This window comes from Montipora capricornis, chromosome 7 (assembly GCF_036669925.1).
Source record: "Montipora capricornis isolate CH-2021 chromosome 7, ASM3666992v2, whole genome shotgun sequence".
In the NCBI taxonomy this organism is placed as follows: domain Eukaryota; kingdom Metazoa; phylum Cnidaria; class Anthozoa; order Scleractinia; family Acroporidae; genus Montipora; species Montipora capricornis.
The window spans coordinates 23,425,905-23,430,904 of record NC_090889.1 but is presented as its reverse complement, the minus strand read 5'-3'; the positions used below and the strand labels follow the sequence as shown (position 1 = coordinate 23,430,904).

General features: G+C 40.1%; 1 protein-coding gene across 2 annotated transcripts in view; it reads left to right on the top strand.

The window, feature by feature from the left end:
• Positions 1-209: 209 nt before the first annotated feature.
• The window catches only part of LOC138057750 (aggrecan core protein-like), a 21,324-nt gene continuing 16,533 nt past the window's right edge, over positions 210-5,000 (top strand). The window contains exons 1-2 of one of the 2 annotated variants that reach the window (XM_068903682.1): positions 221-270; positions 1,138-1,220. The gene's annotated coding sequence lies outside the window, so the exon portion shown is untranslated. Of the gene's footprint in view, positions 271-1,137; positions 1,221-5,000 lie in introns of both variants that reach the window. The other variant, XM_068903681.1, reaches the window with a different exon arrangement.

Here is a 5,000-nt window from a genome sequence, read left to right as displayed (position 1 = left end):
CAGGTTAAATAATAATACTGAGAATAATTATACATTTTGACAGGATGACCTCGTCATTTACGAGAACTGCTATTTATTAATGTGAGTCCTGCAAATATTATTTTTGTAGTTAGTATTGGTTTAGGTTATTATACATGGATATCAATTGACTTGTTATAGAAAAGTAAATAATGAAAAGAACTTTGGTGAGTTGACCGTGTTAATCGTACGTTGTATTGTAGTTGTGAAGACACAGGACTATAACTTTGGAGGGTCCGAGTTTGAGCACCGGTAAGTGCATAGTTCCTTTACCCTTACTATGTTGTAATGTTGATACTGAATGGAGTAATAAGTGTATGAATACAGAAACCGATGAGATGATTCGAAACATTAAGAAGATGTGTTGGGATGCGCAAGACAGAGCTTGAGGGAAGGCGTTATAGGAGTCTTCGATCGTTTTGGAAGTTTGATTGCCGCTTTAAAATATATATCTAAAACCTAGGTAAAAAGGGAGTCATTAATTTAACCTGTGTAAAAACGTATTCAACCTGAACCCGGATTTGACCGACAACATTAACACTATAAATGACTATTCTATCTTCCAGTCTTGGTCCGTCAACGATTGTTTTCCACAGTTTCTGGAAAAAGGCATTCTACTTTAAAGTCCCTTTTTCGAATTTCACTTCATTTCGGTTTCTGCGCAAAGAAAAGTCACCTGCCCACCTCATTGGTAAAAAATCATCTCTTTATTTCATTTACCAGTTTTGACAATTACCATCTCATTCATTACCAAAAGCGAACTACACTGAGGGTTATACATTCAATTCCAAGCTAAGGAGATGAACTTTCAGGAAAAAAAAATTTCCAAAGAAACTAATCATTCTTTTTAACAAAATTGATTTCTGTATATAACACTTATAAGGACTTCATACAAAGACAAAAAATCGAGAACCATTAACCCTTTCAGGCCCGATAGTGCCAAATGGCACTTATAGATTTTACTCTGTCTAACGCCAGACGATTTTACTCGTCAATGGGGAACCCCTCGGGCCTGAAAGGGTTAAATACCCTGGATTTAAGAACCAGCGTCACTGGAAAGAATTCCTCAGTCACGGTATCATTCATTTGAATGATTACACGTTACTGTTTCACTCACAGACTCAAGACTTTCATGCAAGCCATTCACCTAGTAATTTGTTCAGTTATAAAAAAGACGCATCGCCGAAGTATTGCCACTCAGAGTGAGTTTTAATAGTGTAGAATTTAACTCAGAAAATTAAAGTCAAACCAAAATTACAATGAAGGCAGTGAAAAATCAACAAATAGCTTTCACCTGCCAACCCTCGGCAACTGTAAAACTGCTCCAGCTTTTGTTTCATATTTGGCCCGTTGGATCTGGATTTTTTTTATTGATGTATTCAGAAGGCCTCGCAGGAGTTTTCCTGTCTGAGTTGTCTAGAAAAAGGCGTGCTTCTTCAAAATCCCTTTCATTTCATTTCTGTTTTTGCGCAAAGAAAACTGAGTCACCTGCCGGTCATGCGTAAGGTTATAAGAGTAGACTGACCAGACGTGTGAGAATCTAAACAATGGCCTCGTTCCTCGCATCGCTCTGAGCTGGTTGTTACACGAGAATGCTTGTTACGCAATACAGCCGCCATTTAAAGTAAAATTTAAAATCATCACCATTGGTAACGTTCAGTCTCCTTGGATTGGAAATAATCTGGAAATTGAAAATCGAATCCAATGGTCCTTACTTGATAGCTGTATATTTCAGCTGAAACATGGGTATTCGGTATATCACTTTTTTAAATTTCAGGTATTAGATATCCCAAAAAGTATGAAATTAGACCGGTTCTTATTATTTAAAATAAAGTTTACCTGAAAGTTTAATCCCGGTGGAAAAGACAAGTAAAATTATGCCAACGGCTGCCTTAAGTTTATTTGTGGTTATTTTTGTCTCAGTTTTTAAATGTGTGTATCTGTTGTTTGTATAACTATCTTTCCTTAGCTTGTAGGGGCTTACTTCAGTTGGAAACTTTAGTTTATTTAGCCCCTAGACACCTCTAAATTGTAAAAGTTTAGCATTTCGCGCATCGTCTCCCCTTTTATAGCTCTAAAATTCCTTTAAAAATGCAACGCTAATAGTAGAAAACGGTTGTAATAATCAATATGGGTTATTGACCAAGCCGGTTCCATCAAGATTGCTTGATATTGGCCAAGTTCCGTTTTTGCTTGTTTATGGACCGAGACGAAGTCACGCAAACAGAACACGCAACAAAAGATGAGGCCAATATCCAGTCATCTTGATCGAACAAGCTTCTAGTGGTCAATAGAGGACTTATTATATGGAATAAAACACCAAAAAATGGTCTTTGATCTTGCGGGACCAAGGGAGAAATCCCGAGAGGGCAAGACAGCTCCACCTTGCACGCTCGGGTAGTCAATCACAGTGCGGGATTTGGTTCATCTTGCCCACTCACGGAGCAAGTCACATAATGAAGATTGTTGTTGTTGTCAGTGGAGACGTTTACATCACGAGGTTGATGTCATGGCTATGATGACCGCTGAACGTATGGTTCGTGGACATTATAATTTTGCGCATGCTGCGCATGCCGTGACGTCAGTCACAGCCGGCACAGTAGTCAGGTGTAGTCTGGGAGCATCTGTAAATAAGGAAACCACCTGTCTAGATGTGTTAACGGGACTCTAAGGAACATGGAAAATGTTGTCGGCAATTTTGTAACTTGCACGGACGGCCGCTACGGTGGGCTTAAAAATGTGACGTGTATGTCCCAGAATGGAAACGAGGCTGGACCTTAATAAACTTCAAAACCCTCTTTTAGACAACCGACATTGTTATCAGAATTGCTCATACGAAGCATGTAAGTGTACACGACACACCTAAGTTTACACAGCTGGTCATGTGACCATGACAGCACGGAAACGAGGCTTGACTTTAAAAGCCACATAACCATATTTAACGTTGGTGGACACTAATCAGATTCACCCAGTTCAACGAAAATTGCGATTTGTACATTACCAGGTCTTAATTATAAGCAGTACATTATTTACCGCTATTGGTGATGCGAAATTGATTAAGAGGAATCATGTTACACGTGAGGCCTCGAATACGAAGTGAAAAGGTTACACTCGGGAGCCTATTGGGCTCTTGGTACACTTTACTACACTTGGTACACTTTAGTGGGATCTCGAAACCCTAAACCATATTTCTTATTTTCCTTTCACGGAAATGTAAGTTACATGTTATATTGCTTGAGTAAAAGAATTATCAATCCGTGGAAAAAGGTTATTGTTATCCGTGGTCAGCGGCTTTTATCATCAATTTAGAGATCCTCCATTTTGATTTACAGACCATGTAGAGAAACTAGCGTTAATGTCGCTAATGGCTAACGCCATTGATTCTGGAATGGTAGAAGCCGAGAAGCTAAACCTAGACTTCAATTTATGTATCATCTGTCAGAAAGAAAAAAATGAAAGTCTTGTCGAAGAACCTTCTTCGTACGAGAAAGTTTTCAAATTCATCGAAGAATGGGCTAAGTATAGAAATTTGGCGTATTCTCAAACTTGGGAAAAGCTGCGAAGAATGTCACCTCAGGAGCTTGAAATAGCACAAGCATCATGGCATCGATCCTGCTATAAAGATGTTGTTCATACTGGGATTCTGAAGAGAGCGAAGGAAAGGTGAGTTAGGGATTAAAGCTGAACATTCTCGCCTATTAAGCTTGTTTCTGCTCGCACTTACCTCAAATATTTCTTACATTCTCTCCAATTTTTTGCTACGATTCTGCTTACTCAAATGTCATAATCAATTGGAGAAAAATCTTTTTGAAACTTATAAAAAAGGGCAAGCTTCTTATGTGGAAAAGTACAGGGAAGACTCTGCGAGTGGTCGCCAAAGACACCATGATTGAGCTCAAGGAAGATCGCTCACTTTTTGGGCGGATGATGATGGTCTGCAAGGCACGCCCTGAGATTGACATCGAGGAAGCTGTCGGGGAGTATGAGTTCTCAATAGTGCCAAGGTCGATGTTTGCCGCGGATGGCACCATGCTTCATTGTTCATCAAACAGCACCTTAATGAACATTCTTGAGAAGATGGATCCAAGAAGAAAAACTGAAAGTATCACTGAAGAGGTTTTGCCCGTTGTTACTAGGATGGCAGCTACACAGAAGGTCTCTATTGTAGACGCAATGGCAGAGGTTCAGGCGCTTGACAAACCAGACTGGATTAAGAGATGTTCTCAACTTGCTGAGCATTTCACCATGTACGTCTTTGAGAAGTACAACGACTGCGATGAATTGCGACTTTTCTTTGACAGGCTAGTAATTTACAAATTTAATATTTTTTTTATATTTCTCGATAATCAGCAACCCTATAGTATACAAAAGATTGTCAGTGTTGAAAAACAATTAATGTTTTCTTTTAGGTACTATTTGCCATTTTCTTTAAAGACAGCAATCCAGGTGTCGAGACAAGGTGATGAATGTCCCGATGAAGAGGCTTCTTTCTCATGTCAATACCAAGGTGTAACTTACCCAATTTCTCGCTAGAAAGACATTAGAGAAGGGAAGTCACAGTGGAAAGGATGTTGTAGTTGCATGGGGTAGCCAATGTGACGCAACCCACAAAGATGTGGCATACCTTGAGAGCAGCCAAGAGGAAGCAGACACACAGCTGTTGTTGCATGCTATTGATGATACAACTTCGGGAGCTACGAGTATCGATCTCATCTCCCCAGACACCGACGTTTTCGTGTTGGCTCTCAGAAGGTTTCCAGAGTTGTATCAGAATACATCCTTTGTGACCGGGAGAGGGCAGCGCCATCGCAAGAGACTCCTTAGTCCCATTGTTCAAGGTCTCGGACCTGCTAGAACTGCAGCTCTTCCCGGGTTTCATGCCTGGAGTGGAGCTGATATTACAGGAAGCTTCGCATGTAAAGGAAAGCTGGGGTGTTGGAAAGCATTTCTTGAGGCTGACGAGGATAGTGTCACAGCACTTG